The following is an 18,330-nucleotide window of genomic DNA, read 5'->3' on the forward strand; positions in this document are numbered from 1 at the left end:
TGGAGTACAGTGAATTAGCCTGTCTCTTATCTGCTTTTGTATCCGTGGCTGGATAGCAGAGGATGCCTGGCTTAACTGTTTGGCTGTTCACGATGGACAAGCATCCTTTAAAAAAAGAGGCCTCCAGTTTGCCACAGACAAAGATGATCAAGGAATCTAGGCTGGAGGGACAAGTAGCAAGGTAATCTTTCAGCTCTTAGTCACCTGGTTTGTATCTGACAAATGCAGTCAATATCAGTGGGAAGCCGCTCGATGCCCTAAGTGGAATGAGTTGCCTTTTTCCTTGCAAACGCATAACTGGTTTCATCAGAGATTGCACTGTGAGTTGACATTAATGGGTAAACCCTTGGGGGGTTTTAGAGGAGATGGCAGACTGAGTGAAAGGACTGACCGCCCCAGCTTGCGCGTGGAAAGGTGGCACCCTCTCTGGAACAGCCCCTTGCAGCTCCCCAGGGTCTCACCACCATCATAAAAGATGTCCTCTGGCTACAGGCAGGAGGTCAGTATGCCCAGTACAGCTCCTGCCTTCTCTTGCCTTTTTGTTCTGTGTAGAAGAAATCCAAGTCATCCCAAACCAGGATTGCCTATCCCAGGAGCATCCCTGGAGAGGAGAATTAAAACAGGATTAAGCCGCCAGCTAGCTGTAATGACAGACCTTCCTTCCCATGAGGGGAAAAGAAGCCAGCACAGCCCCTGTGCAAGCAAGAAAACTTGTGAAATGTTTTGCATGCTCAGCTCCTATGGGCAGCTCTCTACGTGACCTTGGGCACCATCCTTACCATACAGTACTCCATCTCTAACCTCACAATAATGATGCTGAGTTTTGGTATAATTGATGCTGAGTTTTTCCCATCCTGCAGAACCCGTGTTGACGCAGCAAGCAGGGGAAAACGGCTGCCACTTGTGTAGGAGCATCGCCCTCCAGAGACATGTGAGCTGTTATAGCCCATGCTGATCCACAGAAAAAAGGGAGCTGCTCTCCTATGAAGACATCTGAGCCTCTCAGAGAAGAGACAGATCTTAAGATAGCAGAAGTCACCACCTCCCCAGCATGGTGCAGCCATCTAGGGTCAAGCCAGACCTGGCCATGGGCAGTCGAAGCAGAGAGCTGACGGCAAAACCGTGATTTTACTGAAAGGTGGTGGTCCCTTACCAGCACAGACTTTTGCGAATGGCAGCGAGGGGTCTTTGACATTTGCACACTGGTTGGGAGCATCTTATGGTGAGTGTTTGGCTCACGGTCCTGCTGATTGGAGGTACAGAGTTTGAGAGCAAGGGGGACTTTTTACTACCTGCTAGGAGCAAAGTCATAGAGTCATAGAACGTGTTGGGTTGGAAGGGACCTTTAAAGGCCATCTAGTCCAACCCCCCTGCAGTAAGCAGGGACATCTTTAACTAGATCAGATTGCTCAGAGCCTCATCAAGCCTGGCCTTGGACAGTCCTCCAACAGCTGTGCGTTTCTGATATCCCAGACATGGGTTTTCCTTGGATCTGGTGTGCTCTTAGTTTAGAGGCTGCGACAGCCAGGATTACTCTGCTCAGTGCCTTCTGGAGGTGGCCTCATCTTTGGAGTGCTGCTGGGCTGAAAGCCACCTGTGTGCCCTGAGTGCAGCAACGCACCCTCAGCAAGTTTTCCTGCAAAACAAATGCCTCGACAACGCCAAATCAAAACATTTTTTGCTTCGGATCAACAGGCTAGAAAGAAAGATTAGGTTTCCCAGGTGCAAAGTTTCCCACAGAAAATATTGGAGCCCTGTTTTCTTTCCGATTAATCAATGTTGTGACCCTCTCCCTTCAAGTTATTCTAGTAATGCCCCAGGATCTTAATTAAGACTGAGCCCTGCAGCTCTTGGCATTGTGCAAACACATGGGAAGACTCCAGCCCTTCTCTAGAAAGCTTCTCATCTAGTTTGGTTTAGGCAAATGCATCCATTGAAACTTTTTTTTTTTTTTTTTTTACTTATTCAACAGTGCTACAATGGAGGCTTTCATCTCTACTTCTTGTGTGTATTCCAATGTCATGCCCTCTGCTTTCAAAGGCTTAGGTTTGCCTTTAATTGTGTTGAGAGCCTTTGTCTCTAAGCCTTTAATAATGGATTTTTTCTCCTCTGCCAAAAGAAGAATTTTGTTTCTTTGCTGGCTTTTCTTCTAAAGCTAAAGTGACAGTTCCCTCTTCTCTGTGAGATTTACAAAGCTTATCTTTTAATTTTCAAGAGCCAAACACCAGGGCTGGGGGGGAAGGAAACGTCATCACGCCTTTTAAACACTGTCGCTAGGAGAAGGCTTAATGATCTAGAAATACATAAACTGCACGCTCTCGGGGTTGCTTCAATTTAGTTACACTAAACTGCCGCTCTTGGCAGACACCTGCCGAAGGATGGATCTGGGGGGGCCCAAGCCGTCACTTTCTTATGAGCCTTGCCCTGCTGAAGCCCCAGCTTTGCCGTTTGGAGGGCAGGGGCACCCACCCACCGCCGCGCTGTACCCCCCAACACCCGGGGCAGATCCTTGCCTGCTGCGCTGTGCTGGGACCATCTCTCCTGTCCGAGACTCTAGATGCGTACAGAGAAAAAGTCATGCACTGGCATTTTTTTGGGGGGAAAAGGGGGGGATTTGAAAGTGCTCTGTGCTGGCTGTAGGTCACAGTCCCCTTAGACGGGATGCCATTCCCAGTGGAGGCTCCTAGCTCGGGTGTCTGTACTGGCGTTGATTGAGTGTGCTCATTCGCAGAGTAAAGCCCTTCCCGGGGTCAGGGCCGTGCTCTGCTTGCGGAGCTGCTCTTCAACAGGGCACAGAGAGGCTCCCAGTGCATTTTGTGCAATTCAGTGGCAGGATATGGAGGCAAGAGGCTGTCGGGCACTTTGCTTCCACGGAAGAAAGTAACCTGTGGTCAGCTTGAGAGATGACTGTGGTGTGTGACTTGAGCCTGTCTTCAAGTATTAGAAACCAGAAAGCAAAGACAGATCCCATGTTCCTTCTGCTCTAAACTCACTGTCGTGTCTCATGGCTTGGAGGATTTGCCTCAGCATTAGGGAGGATGTCCTGGGAGTGCAATCAAGGCCTTCTGGGATGAGGTGGAGCAAAGTGCTCTTCCAAGCTGTAAGTTCTTCTGCCCATGCCAGAGTGTGCTGGTTGTGCTGGAAACACAGGTCTGGAGAGAGGGTGACTTTCCACTGAGCAATAAATGGATTAAAGGGTTTCATATGAATTGAACTCTGCTGATTTACCCTGTCTGAGGAGCTGGTGCTAGAGCAGGTCTTACTTTTGTGCTGGCCCATAGTAGAATTTGCTTGATGAGTTTTGCTTGGAGTATGACAACTCAGAGCAGGAGGGAGTCATTTTGCAGCTAGTTCATGGTCGCTGTGATGGGAGAACTAGCCTTGAAATGAGTTACAGCGGAGAAGAGCTGAAAAATAGTATTTTCCAGATGGTGGGAAGCAATGCTGTTATGAAACTGGTGTTTGGGGCTGTCTCTGATATAAGCAAAGTTTCTGAGAAGCAGAAGGCTCTTCGGCTGTTGCCTGCACCGTGTTCCTGGAGACCCCTGCAGGATGTCCTTCCTTGCCTTGGCAGAAGTCCATCACGCCTCAGCCACCACGCATGAAGTGTTTCAGCCTCAACTGTGCAGCATTTTGTAATGAAACTGTTAAATCTGAAACCATGATTGTCTCTGGAGCATGCTGTGGGGCTAAGCGCGGGGCACATCTTCATGCAGGGTGCAGCAAGGGCCATGTTTAACTGGAGCCCACCTGGTACTACCAGCACTACGTGCCCAGAAATCATAGAATTATAGAATCATAGGATAGTTTGGGTTGGAAGAGACCTTTAAATGTCATCTAGGCCAACATCCCCTGCAATGAGGAGGGACATCTTTAACTAGATCAGGTTGCTCAAAGCCTCATCAAGCCCGGCCTTGAATGTCTCCGGGGATGGGGCCTCCACCACCTCCACCACCTCTCTGGGTGACCTCTTCCAGGTTGATACACGCAGGTGTGCGCACTCGCACCCCTGCACACCCCCTGCCAGATCCACTCCCCCCTGCCTGCATCATATGGGAGGCTGAATCTTCAAAACCACAGTGTTCCCAGTCTCTCTCCATGCTTCTGATTTGAAAGAGGCACATGAGCACTTTCCCCTTCAGCATCCCCCTGCAATGAAAAGGAAATCATTAAGACATTTTGCAGCAGGAGCCATGGGTTGTGATGCCAGGTATTGTGCACTTCGTTCCTCTGGGTGGCTGGTCCTCAGCCCTGGCAATGAAGGACTGGTGGAGCAGAGAGCCCAACTCCTTCTTGAAGGTATTAACCCAGGAATGGAGTTCTGGGCTGAACGCAGCGTCATGGAGGCTTCATGTCATGCACTGCTGGGCACAGCAGAAGAGAAACGGCTGCCTCCCAATGTGCAGCTTGTTTTAACACCATGCGTAGATGGTGAATGTATGTCTTGTTTCCTTCAGCATGACCTTGCGTCCGCTCCCAACTCAATCTAGACTCTGATACTGTGGTGAGCAGCATGGCGTAAATCTTCAGGCAAACAGCTGAATATTGTAACCTCATTTGGTAAATGAGAAAAATAGGCTTCCCAGAAGACGCTTTTTGCTTTAATTATTAAATAAATAGGAAAACAGCCTTCTGTCTAGCTGAGCTGGCAGCTTATGAAGAGATTCAAGTGAAACCAATGCGACCAGCTAGCTGTCAGGTTTCCAGCCTGTTTATTCCTCCTCTGGAGCATCCTGGTGTGAGTCTGGGAGCTCTGCTCTGTGCAGGGTGTAGCAGGAACCAGAGGGACAGGCACTGCTGCTGAGGGCCCTGCTTGTCCTTGCATGGGCAAAATATGGTGGGATCTGCTGCCCACTGTCAGGAGTTGGGGCTTCCCACTGTCCAGGAGACCGCTGCAGGCACAAGTCACTTCCACTTAGACAGAGTTCATGGAAAAATGAACAAAAGTGTCACCTCCACATCCTCTGGCGAGAGGCTCTTCATGTCAGGAGCAAACAGGAGGAGAGCTGTCTGTAGGCAGAGGAGGCCACAGCTGGGACGTTCAAGATACAACCCAGCCTGTTGCCTCTGTAGGAGACAACGTGTCCCTGGGAGTTGGCTTTGATTTGGAAGGGCAGCCAGTGACGACAGACAAAGATGGGGGTGCTAGCAAGCCACAGGATGCCTGATACTCCTGCCAAATCCTTAATAGCTTTATTTGGGTGAGTTCAACTCTTTATTCCACTTCTTCCCTTTCCAAGTGAGAAGCATGGAGGAGCTACATGTCATACCTCGTGCTGTCTCTTTGGCTTCCCTGTAGCCGGGGGGGTATTCTTGCTGAGCTTGGCATGTTCACAATCACTGGGGTAGCAAACTGCACCTATGCCTCCAGGGGCACGGAGATGAGAGCCAGGGCATCTCATCCTCCCAACTACTGCCTTGTGCAGTACAATATCCCCTCTGTCCTAAAAAGGCTTCAGATTTTAATCCCAAAATAGACATTTCAACAAAATTCTGGGTTTTTTTAAAAAAACATCTGAAAGATGCTGCTTTCATTTCAGGCAGAGGGAACTCATTCTGAAACCTCAAGAGGTGCTGTGAAATGGGATCATCATCCGCCAGGGAGCTCCAGTGCCTATGTGCCTTACAGCAATCGTGACGAATTCTCATCCCAGCCTGGCATGTGAGTTACATGGTGCCACTCGTGAATACCGGGAAGTTTGCTGAAACTCTCATTTAGCAGCGCAGGCTGGGTTTGTAACTCTGTGATGACTCCATGGTGGTTTTAGGCTTGTGACTGTAAAAGCAGACAGCAATGTCTAGCAAATAACACACACTCCCAACAAGGCTCAGTTTGTTTTTTCTCGTCTTGCCATGCACAAGTACTTTTTCTTCTTTTATTTATTTCCTTCTCCTTGCATCCTGTCTCATTTTGCATTTTGCTTCCATTCCCATGCACATAAAGGCCGGTACAAGACCAGCCAAATCTCTGGTCCTCTCCAGTGGAGGTTCCAGACCCAGACATTAAAGCTGCCTGAGCAAATCAGTAAGGGTTGTTCCTCTCCACTGTCATCTTTTCATACTTTTGGTGGGCTCCAGTAAGGTTGAAGCATCCCTTTTCCACTGGCCTGATCTCCAGACCCCCTTGTAGGTCAAATGAGGAGGAGAAGCAAGCTCTCCTCAGCGGATGGAGCAGGCGTTTGCTGCAGGGCCGGGGCAGGCAGACAGCACAGTGCCTCCCAAAACCAGCACCCTACCTCCTCCTGCCGAGCAGCTGACCAGACCAAATGTTGCATTGGAGCCAAGCAGCTCGTACTCATCCAGGCTTCCAGCTTAGAAAAATCTCACAGAGAACAAAACCATCAGGAACATACAGCTGCTCTAATTCATACACTCTTTGATACACTCAGCTTCCCCAGTGTATTTGCTCTCTGGGCTTCCAGCGGAGACTGCAGAGAGCGAAGCAGCCTGACAGGACAGTTCCCAGATGGGGAACAATTTCATGGTAACCGAAGGCTACTGATCCTTTCCCGCTTTGCCCTTTGGGCACAAACTTGAACATAGGAAGTTCCACCCAAACACGAGGAGGAACTTCTTTCCTTTGTGGTTGGCAGAGCCCTGGCACGGGCTGCCCAGAGAGGTGGTGGAGTCTCCGTCTCTGGAGACATTCCAAACCCGCCTGGACGCGTTCCTGTGCCTCCTGCTCTGGGTGACCCTGCTCTGGCAGGGGGTTGGACTAGATGATCTCCAGAGGTCCCTTCCAACCCCGACCATTCTGTGATTCCCTGGTTGCTGGCGGTAGGCAGCAGAGGAGAGCCTGGAGGAAAAGCAGTCAGTCTTCAGGCATACAGCATGCGTGTTTTTCGCAGGAAGGTGCAGGCTCAAATGAATGCATAAGGAGTGAGGTGGCACTTTTTTGGAGCAGAAATCCTGAAATGCTAGTCTTGCAGGAACTGCATTTACCTGCTGCTGAGCTGTTCAGCATCCCCTGTCTGCTGGAGCAGCGCAGCCTGTTCAGAGAGGGAGGTGTACGACTGCTAGAAAATGCTTGTCGTTGATGGGAATTGACATAATGCTGTGGATTTAATGAAGCAGCATCCATCAGTGAAAGGAAAAAAGAAATGGAAGGGAATTGGAGGGGGGTTACTTTCTCTTTATTATTGTTTTTAAGGGAGGAAGAATTGTTTCGGCATTTTAATAGTTATTGACAGTCAGCTTAGTAGCAAAGCAAGATCTTAGCAATGTGCTGTAAGTTATTCTAGCAGGTAGGACTCTTTTTCCTGCCATCTCCCTTTCTTCCACCTTTGCACAACAGCAAACTGTTCTTACAGCTTGCTCTTTTGTCACCATGAGTGTGGCCAGTGTGGGCAAGGACACCCCAATTTCAGGAGCTGGCGGAACCCCGCACAGAGGAGCAGCTGGCCATCATTCAGGGACAGAGTGTGATGCTCCCTGTCTTGGGCATGGAGGCAGACCCTCATCTGCCAGCCTTGCTGTAGGCTTTTCACCCCAAAACACAAGCTATGTGATCACCTTTTAGGTGGGACTCAGAGATCTGAAGCTGGGACCCGCAGTCTTGTTTGAATGAATGTTAGCCTGTATGGCATCAAGAGAGATCAGAAAGCATCAGGCTGGCTTATGAGGGCAGCACCCCCCCTTGGCATAATCCATCCCCCTAGCCGCGCGTACAAATGCGAAGAGGAAATGTTATTTCTGTGGTGACGCATCCTTGAGAGCACCTAATCTGGATTTATTGAGGTCGTAAAACTGACTTAGCACTGCGGTACCTAGACTGTAGGATAAATAGAAGTCTTCTATTTATAATGCTGCCAATCTGGCACCACTCACAAGCACTAAAAATAAAACCTTTTGCAAAGCAAGTCGAATTAATGGGTGCTCTTTTTGCATTGTCTATGAACCAGACCCTGATCCTGTGGCACGCTGTGTGCTGTCGGCATTTGGCAGAAATTCTGCACAACGTTGCTGAAATGCCATCTCTTTGGAAGGCTGGGCAGTAACGTCCCCGTGGCAGTGGCTCCTCCTTTCCCTTTGGGTGGTGCCCACTTGTGGGCCCTCTGCAAGTCTGTGGCAGGAATTATTAGCCCTGATAATCAAACTACAAGTGAAGCCCAAGAAAAAAGGAGTTTGCTGTGCTGGAGCTGCCTAGTGCATACTTCTGGTCTGTCTGCATGGGGCTGGATTGATTCAAGGTAGCACAAGTCGCATCCATCTCTCCTGCTACGCTCACACAACATGTGTCTGTGTTACCAACATGGGCACCAGGTCCTCTTGCTCTGAGGCCCCAAAAGCAGAGGGAATGCGTCAGACACTGAGGCAGAGCCTGGACTGACGTGGCTGCTCATCAGAGCCAAGCAACCCTGGTCTCATCAGGCTTGTGCAGTCCACCACGTGGTAGTCAGTGGCTGGGTACCCTAGGAGAGTGAACCCTAATTAACTTTTGAAGTGATCTGTTTAAGGTGCAAATTAACCCACCACGGATCTTCTTTCCCAGGACTGAAGTGAGCCTCACCTTCCAACTATATTGAGTTTGATACCAAACATATTTTTTAATATGAAATCCTAGCACTGTTTAACTCACATAAAATCTGGATTTCTAGTGGATACCATTTTCCCCCACTAGCCCACCTAGCACAGCAGAAGGGTCCCACACCTTGTTCTCTGCTTGTGTTATAAAGTTGAATAGCCTCCTAGCTTTCTTCTCTTTGATACGAAAGCAGAGACCTGGATTTTATCGTTAACATTGTTGTGGACAAGATCATAAGGCAGATACCTGCTGTTGTGATTGAACACCAGCCGGGCTTCCCTTACAATGTTTTCTGGTTTTGCATTTATTTTCAAAGCAAATCAGGCTCTTCTTTCCTGTGGATTCCAACTGAGGTCTACGAACACCACCCCGTTGGTTCTAGCTGCTCATTGTGTGGAGAGGCAGGAAGGGGGACTGGTGCCAAAGCTGGTCCTCCACCAGCTCTCCTTTCAACACGCCTGGCTTCAAGAAGTGACCTAAATGAGAAGAGCAGCTTCTTGCTGACCAGCTGCTAACCAGGGCTGCCAGGAACCCTGTGGTCACTTTGATGTCCTCCCGGCACAGACAAGAGTGTGGCGCTCAGCCCACACCAGCGCACTGTGTCGCTAATCGGGCTGGCAGGGCTATGTGGGAACGTCACCGTCATGCTGGGAGTGGATAGCGAGCCCTCGATGGGGGCTTCTGCCAGGGTCCTGGCACACAGGAGGAGTCCTGAGCATCAAAACCTCACATCTCACACTGACTGTGTTCAAAGGAGCATTTCTGGCTCCAAGAAGGGACTTTTTTCTCAAGTCATTTTTTCTTCCCATAGGAAACCTTTATGGCAGAGCCAGCACAGTCTGAGTTAAGGTGTGGGCATCAGGCCTGACGCAACATGGTGTGGAAGCAACAGACGTTGATGTTCCCTTAAACTCATGATCAGGTTTGTTGGCTGTTTCTTTTGGCTTTTTCTACCCGTGACTTCACTCAGTTTGGAGACAGTAGGTGCCACAGACATAGGGGAAAAATCATTCCCAAGCCTCCTGTCCCAAATGGTACACACCAAGAGTACCATTAAGCATGATGGGGCTGAGAAGGATAAGAAGCAGCTGGCCCAAAGTGTTGCTTTACAGAACAGCTTAAGGGATGGTCAGGGGCTTGGAGGGTACCAGCAGCAACACGCCACCTACCTAATGGCCCTGTGGAAGGTCACACAAAGCTAGGCCACCCTAAATCCAACGTGTAGCAGGTTGAAAAGGAGCTACAGCCCTGCAAAATGTTCCTAAGCTCTCCAGTGATCGTCTCTGGCCACCTGGGACACCATGTGACTACCCAAAAGCTACCTAAGCCCTCAGCCTGGCCTGTTAGCAATGAGGTCCTGAGCCCTGGTTCACCCTGAGCAGCACATGCATGTGGGATGTTTTGCTGCCCAAATTACCTTCCCCAGCACCTGTGTCTTCCCATCTTAAAGCAATCGGAAAACAGGCACTGCAAAAACTTGCAAGCTGCACAGCAGCAAGTGCAGGCGAAGGGGGTTTTAAGAGCTTTAGTGTGGTGCTGTGACCAAATTTGTTTGGCTCTGGGTCCTCAGGGACACCAGATGAGCCTAAATATTGGTGGGGTTAATGCACACCCATAAAACCTGAGGTGAGATGAAGGCAGTGCTCTCAGGGGCTGCAGCCACCCATGAACGGAGCTGCCTGCAGAAGGTTGGAGCCCAGGGTGCGGGACAGCCCTTGCCAGGCAGGCAGGTGGCAGCTTGATGGCAATTGCACAGTTGGGCAGTCTTGGAGAAGAAAGCCGGAAGGCCAAGTCATTCCAGCACAGTAAGTGCAGTTAAGCACTGCCATATGGCTGCTTCTGCAGAGGAAGAAGCACACAGGGAGTGAGCCATCCCCACCGCTTTTCCTTTAAAATGAACTTTGCAATTCTCCTCCTGCAAGTACTGGAAAAACTTCATGGCCTGTGGGGGGTCACAGGAGTTGGCAAAGTAATTTCAGAGAGCCCTAGGAAAATGAGCCACAGGGAATACAGGAATTCCCCATGAATATTATCCAGTCTTTCGCTCTGCCCCAACTACATCTGGGAGGAGGCTGGTGGCAAAAGTGCAAGGCATTTCTAATGGTGGAGAAGCTGAGGTGGATCAGAGAAAAGGGAGAAAAAAACTTTATTAAGGATGGGGGGGAAACCCCCACCATGCCAGATGTGGAGGAGGGAGAGAAGAAGTGGCTGCTGCTGGCCAAAGAGTGTTTTGAGCTGGTAGAAACTATTGCAACCAGAAAAAAAATTATTTGAACAGGTCTATTTCCTGCAAGGTTTTTGCTACAAGTTGGGAGGAGAGTAGGCAAATGTTTTCCAGCAAGGGCAGGAAAGAAAATAGGAGGATTTTCTGCTTCCTTTAATAAATCCATGGCTTTTGTCCTCAGTGTTTCCATTAGCTAGCCTGTCTTAACCCTTGCAGCACCACTAACTGTGTTGGCATGGGGTTACCAACACAGACAGAAATCTGACTTGCTGACAAAAGTTTTCTTGAGTACATCTCTCTCTGCAGATGGAGAGCAAAAGGCAGCTCACTCAGGGACTGAGCGAAAATAAGAGCCTGGAGAGCAAGAGGCTGGGGGAACAGCGGCTTTCTTAAGTGATTGATCCTCAGAGACCATTTCTTAGCAGACAGGAGGAGAGCGTCTGGGGAAAGCTCTTTTGGAGGCAGAGCATCCTTCGCTGCAGTGGGCTCGGAAGAAAGGATGGGAGATGTACCAGAGAGACAGCTGGTGGGTGGGAGGAGGGAAGGTGCGGAGCTTTGCGGCAGGGCAGCAAGTAATGCGCATGTTTGCAGGCTGGGAATTTTGGGGGCTGAATGATGGAATTTGCTTCTTTGTAGCAACTGAGATTTCACTGGCAGTGGAAGATTTCTTCTCCCCCATACCAGGCCCCTTCCAGAACCAAACCCCAGCATTGCTAACAGCCCATAGCTCATTGTCTACTTGTTTTTTCTTAAAACCTCAGCTCAGAAATCTTATAATTGCATGAGAATATCTGCTTTAGTCTTTTCAAAAGGGTCTTTTTTGAAAAGGTTTGACCCTGCTGGTCAAGAAAGAAGCTTTAAAACCATGCAAGACCAGAAGACAGAAGGAAACAAACAACTGTGAACAATTAAAAACTCCTCCAATAAGCCAACCGTCTTTTGGGGACATTCATGATGCTTGAATGCAGGTGGCTGGCAGGATCGCAACTCCAAACCACAGCTGCTAGAGCTGTTGAAAGAAACATCACCATCTCAATCACTGCACACGAGCTGCGATAGCTAAAAGCTTGCCTCCGGTCCCCTTCCCCTTCCTCACTCCAAAACCCGCCATTCCTGGTGCCTGTAAAAATCGCCTTGTTTTATGTGAGCGCAGGAAGCAGCCAGCAGGCGCAGCCGGGCTTTGACAGCCTGTTTGCAGGGGGACAGCCCTCCTGCTGATGGGGTGGTGAAGGCCACGAGCAGCTCCTAGAGAGCTCCCACTGCAGCCTCTGCCCCTTTGCTAGCATAATTCAGTGGGGTTGGGGATCTCACAGATCCCTCTTCTCATGGAGGAATGTACTAATTACCTACCCTATAAAAGCCATGGTAATAACTTTTTCACCCTCTGGGCTTTGCTTTCCTTCTGGCACACTGACAGTGTTTCATGGCAGCACATCCCTGCTTGGTTCCTTGTGGCTGCCGTGCTCCATGGCTCATGCTCTGGGCTGTGCACAGGAGCCACACAAATGCCCATGTCTCCAGCTTGCCATCCCCAAGACTCACTCAGCAAATGCACCTTGCTGCTTGTGGTCCCTTCAAGCAGGCCACAGTGCCCAGGCAATGCTTTTTGTGCTGTAGCTTCAGCAGTCCGGCGCCCCTATCCTAGTATGGCCAGGGTTTTATCACTGGCATCATCACCTCCCAGCATCTCTGCTCTTGGCACTGTCCCCTGCCAGGTGCCTTTGCACTGCTGCAGCTCTCAAGGCAGGACTGGCATTCCCATGCAACGAGCTCTGCACCAAGCTCTCCCGCAGCACCACTTTGCATCACGCTCGCATGCAGTTTCCAAAACATGTAGCTCCGTGGCTGTCTTTTCCCTCTGGTATAATCATGGAGTCATAGAATGGTTTAGATTGGAAGGGACCTTAAAGATCATCTAGTTCCACCCCCCTGCCCTGGGCAGGGACACCTCCCACCAGCCCAGGTTGCTCCAAGCCCTGTCCAACCTGGCGTTGAACCCCTCCAGGGGTGGGGCAGCCACAGCTTCTCTGGGCAACCTGGGCCAGTGTCTCACCACCCTCACAGTAAAGAATTTCTTCTTAATATCTAATCTAGATCTACCCTTTTTCAGTTTGAAGCCGTTACGCTTTGTCCTATCACTACATGCCCTTGTAGTGCTTGTCTCCAAGCACTACAGATTTCTTGTAGCCCCCCTTCAGGTACTGGAAGGCTGCTATAAGGTCTCCCTGGAGCCTTCTCTTCTCTAGGCTGAATGACCCCAACTCCCTCAGTCTTTCTCCATGAGAGACGTGCTCTAACCCTCTGATCATTTTCATGGCCCTGATTTCATCATTTCTGAACACCTCTGAGGTGGAGCATCCCCTCTTGCAGCACAGGCTGGTGAGCAAGAGCGTGCTTGGTGAAGGAGCTGTGGCAGGAGACAGGGGGGACACACAGTGTCTCACCGCTGGCTGCCAGCAGAAAGGCAAAGGCTGCATCCAGGCAGATAACAGAGGCCCAGACCAAAAGTGACAAGAGCAATGATTAATATGTGGGCACAGGCTGTGCGCAATCCCAGAAGAGAGACTTTTAAGAAATGCCTTAGTGGACGCTATGATGGATGGGAAAAAAAACACACAAACCAAAACCAAAACAACAACCTAGCAGGCTTCAAACCAATATTTGTGCTGCTAATTGCTTTTAAATTCCCACAGCATAATGAACATGTACATTTCCCTCACCTAGCACTCAGCTGAGAATTACTTACTCGAACACCCAGACGCAGGGGCTGAATACAAATGCTGTAGCTCACCCGTGTGCTGCTCCCTGCAAACTCCGGTGTGGTGCTGGCTGCCGATGCTGCTGGGCATGACCACCCCTGCCTGTCCCACAGCCCACGGCCAACCCCCTGCCCACCTCCCTCTGCCACTCAGCGATGCTCCCGACCCTGTTTCCTGGTCTGCCAGCACGCTTACCCCACCCCAGGAGCAACTCCTGGCTTGTGCTGCAGACAGGGCATTGCTCAGCCCTCTCTGGATGTGCTTTTTTTATTGTAGGTGATTTCCACTGGAAATACGTGCTCTTCTCCTGAGCCCGGTGCCTGGCCTCTGCAGCTGCTGTGGTAGCTCAGTAATTCCTTGGGCTTGCTAGGGATGTTTCTCAAACACCGCTGACCACTTGAAGTGGCTTCTCCTCTTCTCAGCAGCCCCAGTCTCTTCATGGCATGTTTTCCTGGGTTTGAAGTCTCTCGAGTCTCCGTCCCTGGAGACATTCCAAACCCGCCTGGACGTGTTCCTGTGCCACCTGCTCTGGGTGACCCTGCCCTGGCAGGGGGTTGGACTGGGTGATCTCCAGAGGTCCCTTCCAGCCCTGATCATTCTGTGATTCTGTGAATCAAGCTGAGCTGGTGCAGAGACTCTCTCTGAAACTGTACTGTGCGGACGTGGACTGTTGTGGTCCTGCCAAAGGACTCAGTGGCTTTCTGTGCTGCTGACCGAGTCATTAGTGGCTATAATAATTATAGGGGAGCACTTGAACTTCAGGGGAGGCCTAACTGGATCTAAATTTGTGGGGTTGGGCAGGTTTCTTCCTCTTTTAAATGGTCATTAACGGTGTTTGGTTAAAGCAGTGGGAGAACTGCAATGAGTGGTTTGGTAGCTGGAGCGGGAGGTATCATTGTGTCTGTGTGTTTATGTCCTCCTCCGCTATGGACTGACCACCTCTGGTAGGACTCTTGGCAGAACCCAGCGCGTGTAAATGGTGCTGTTGGTAAATTGTCCATCTGGTGCTATATAGTGGGAATAAAGAGCAAATGATGGAAGATATCTTTGAGTTTCCTGAAAGCGTGTATAACCTGCACGTATTGGCTTGGTCAGGCTGGGGGGAGCATGGAGCTGTTGAGCCAAGCCAGAGAGGAGCCAGGTGGCTACGGTGACCGGACTGCTTTAGTGAAGGCAGAAGAGCTACCTTTGGTTTTAGCACAGTAATTTGATGTGTGCTAGGGGCTGTTTCTTTGTCCTCACACACTGGCTCCAGATGGTTTTAATGCAGAGAGCTACTACATCACCCACTAAGCAAACAGAAGGGAGGAGGAAGGGATGGCAAACCAACCTGGCATGCAAGGTCGTAGCGGCTCAGCTGTGCTGGTGGCATGCAGCAAAGGTGTGGGCTTCTGCCCAGAGTCAAATCTCGGTTATGGGGGCAGCAGGGAAGCTCTCGGCTTGGTCATGTCCCCCATCAGAGCCCTGTGAACTCTGCACATAAAAGCAGTGTCAGGTTCTGGGATGATGGTCCCAAAAGGACCATCCAAGCAACACCTAAGGGAGTCCTTCCTTGCAAGGGAAGAGGTGCTTGGGTGCAGTATTTTTCTGAGCTACGTGTAGGACATGGAGCCCAGGCTCTCGCCTACACAAGGTTGGGGGGTTCAGTACCTCTCTGAGCTCCCCATCCCACTGGACCATGCAGTTCACAGAGCTGGGTCCTCCGGTAATGTGTTTTTCCTTGTGCTTTTTGCCCTCTGCTGAGGGAGAGCTTTGCTGCCATCTCTGCGTTGCAAAGAGGACTGAGTCAGTTTTGCCTTTTAAGAGGGAAGGTTGGGTTGCAGTCATCCCAAACACAGCCCTTTCTCCCCAAAACAGCTGGCGAGGCGGAGGGACCCACCCTGAGAGCGCTCCCTCCTGCCCTGGGTCCTGCTCTGCCATCCGTCATGAAGAGCCTTTAAAGTAATTGCTACACGGCTGCTTTGGCTGGGAACAGATGATGCCAAGCCAAAGGCTAGGCAGGCAATTTCACTTGGTGTTGTAATAAGGGCACCCCAGTGCCCGTGCTTTGCAGGTGTATTATTAATATTCACAACCTTAAAAAAATCGCTGCTCTGCCCCAGCTGCTCTTTGCTTGTAGGAGCCGTTTGAAATCCACGTTGCCTTTCTTTATAGCCTTTAGCCAGGCACCTTCTGTGAACTGGATCCTCTCCTACTTAAGACACAGAGCCAGCAAAACCTCCTTGAAAACCCGAATGCTGGAAGCCGGCAGCGAAAGTTTCATTTTCTGACTTGCTGGGTAGGGGGTAGAAGAGTCTGCTCCTCTCCCTCTCCCAGACTGTTCCAGGTTTCCCCAGGTGACTTTGTTCCCCTTTCACTGGGAGGTTTCCGCCCGCTGTTGTGTGAGTGCTGCTCTCGTCCTGCAGGTCCGTCCTGCACGTCCAGGACATGGAAACTGAGGCAGAGGTGGGGACAGGGAGCAGGTCGCCATGCAAGCAGCAGCTCAGATGAATCCCTTCCCAGCAGATGACATGCTGGACTTAGGAGCTCTTCCTTCTCCGGTGGTGGCCGGGCATCCAAACACATGCTTGAGTGGCTTTCTTGTGAGTAACTCTGTCGTGAGCTGTGCAATCACAAGGATAGATCTCATAGATAATCTTCCTCCATGGTGGAAATATTCCACTTATTTTTATCCTCGTTTCCTGTCTGTTAGCCAGTTAATTATCCCTCGGAGGACTTTGTCTAAGTCTCTCTTGGGAAGGACACTTGGCAAAAGCTGCCTGAATGTCCTTGTCCATTTAAATGATAACAGAGGATTCAATTTTAGTACCTTCTGCAGAAAAAGTCTTTTTGTTTTGTGAGACTGTGTGGTTGTTTTTTTCCCCTGACTGTGACAAGCTGCCAGTAGCAGAGCTTTCCTCTCTGGATCTTCTCTGCCGCGATGCACGTGCAAGCAGCCATCTCTGCAGAAGTGTGAAGAGGAGGTGCTTGTACTCCAGCATGTCCATGCATTAAATGGATGGACACCTGGGCTTGCTCCAAAGCTGCTTGTCATGCTCTGGGGCCGTCCTGCTGCGTCGAATCCCTCTGTTCTCCCGATCATCAGCCTCTTTCATGGAGGTCCTTGAGGAAGCATTTAAAAATGCAAACCATTTGTGTTGCCATAGCAATGGCTTTTCTGGAAATGGGGGAAAAAACTACGCATCCTCTGGAGGTCAGAGGCTCTTTGTGGGATGTGGTGGGTTTGCGGTGGGTGCTGGTAGTGGGAGCGCAGGTTGCAGCCTCTTGCTGCAGGTTCCTCGCTGCTGCTGTGGGGCTGCGTGGGAGACCCACTGCCAGCCCCGGTGCCTCCCGAGAGGAACCGCTCAGGCTTAACTTGCAGATACCTCTGGTATCGACCATCCCTCACCCTCCTGTAAACCCAAGCTGTGGCTTCATGTAAGCCCAAGCTGCAGCCAAAGGAGCTCTCCAGATGAACAAACACGACTTTGGAGTTTCCCAACAGGCTCAGAGTGAGTACAGGACTGCCATGTGAAAACATGGAGCGCAGTGGCTGCATCCTCCCCGCTGTCACCTGTCCCTTTGCCTTAGACTTGCAGGGACTGGGTCCCACGGTCCCCAGTTCTCCACTTGCAGATTGACCCTATTAACTCAGGAGAGGGACTCACTCAATATTCACCATGTTGTGCTTGGGATGAGGCATGGCAAATCTCTTGTTTAGCATTCCCATCATGGCAGGAGAACCTATCCAACATACTGAAGCTGTAGAGTCAAGTAGGAACACAGGAAAGTGCTGGCAGCAAAACCACTGCAACCCTCACCACTTCCAAAACCACAGCTGGTGGATGGTAGAGACCAGCTGGATTAATCCCAAGCAGTTTGTGGATACTGTTTTCGTGCAAATACATAGGGAAAGTTGGGTTATCCTTTTAAGTTGCTGGTACCACAATGGAAGAAAGTGCTTCTAGAGCACAGTCACTCACTGTGTTCCCCAGCAGGCATGGTTTGGAGCTGCCAGATTTGCTGCAAGAGCACACATATGAATGGGGCCAGGCCTTTGACAGCCAAAGATGCCAAGGCTGTAGATTTCCTTCCATGCTGGAGTTGTGTGCTAGAAGGGATCAAGGCAGGAGTGCGTGTTTCAACACTTACACAAGTCCATGCCAGATGAGACAGCTGCTTTGTAATACGTAACCTCTGCAGTCTCTGTGTCCTGAACTTGAATGGCCTCCTTGGATCAAGCCCCAGGAAAAAGCTGGCAAGGCTGGCAATGCACTACTGGAATTCCCCTCCTGTATCTTATTACTACCTGTACAAAATGCACAGAGGGGTTAGAGGAAAACCTCCTGGTCTGGGCATTACTTTAGTGCTTGAATGATCTCTGTTCATTTTCAAAACCCTTGTGCATGGCAGAGGAAGTTATTTTGTCTCTGAGGCACCTCAAATACAGACTTTTGGGGTTCTGTCCTCCATCCTGACTCTTCTGTATTTCTTCCTGAGAAGACACGGTCTTGTCCTAGTGCAGGTCGTCAGAACTTCCTGTAAAGCTAAGAAGGACATCAACCCTTGACTTCTAATTGATTTGGCTTCTGACTGTCATGTGGCTTCACCAGACATTTAATGCACCAAAGTTTGCCTAGGGCAACTCCTTCCCTGTCTCCAGAAATTATTTCCAGTGTTGTTTGACACCAAGGCACAGTTAGGCAAAGCTTGAAAGCCAACCAGGTGACTGCACCTTCACAGGTTGCTGGGTGTAACTGGATCACAGCAATAGGGTGTGCATGTGCTGCTAGTCTGTGGGATGCGTGAGGCAGAAAGTGCTCTTGGTCCTTCATCTGCATTGC

The 18,330-nt window shown here is 50.2% G+C and overlaps 1 long non-coding RNA gene across 3 annotated transcripts in view; it reads left to right on the forward strand.

Moving 5' to 3' along the window:
* LOC128912419 (uncharacterized) overlaps positions 1-18,330 on the forward strand; it is a 57,769-nt gene that overhangs the window by 3,654 nt on the left and 35,785 nt on the right. For 2 of the 3 annotated variants that reach the window (XR_008467624.1, XR_008467625.1), the window contains 2 exons: positions 5,541-5,662; positions 9,336-9,446. This is a non-coding gene — a long non-coding RNA (uncharacterized LOC128912419). Of the gene's footprint in view, positions 1-2,247; positions 5,202-5,540; positions 5,663-9,335; positions 9,447-18,330 lie in introns of those variants that run through there. The other variant, XR_008467623.1, reaches the window with a different exon arrangement.

This window comes from Rissa tridactyla, chromosome 7, assembly GCF_028500815.1.
Source record: "Rissa tridactyla isolate bRisTri1 chromosome 7, bRisTri1.patW.cur.20221130, whole genome shotgun sequence".
Lineage (NCBI taxonomy): Eukaryota > Metazoa > Chordata > Aves > Charadriiformes > Laridae > Rissa > Rissa tridactyla.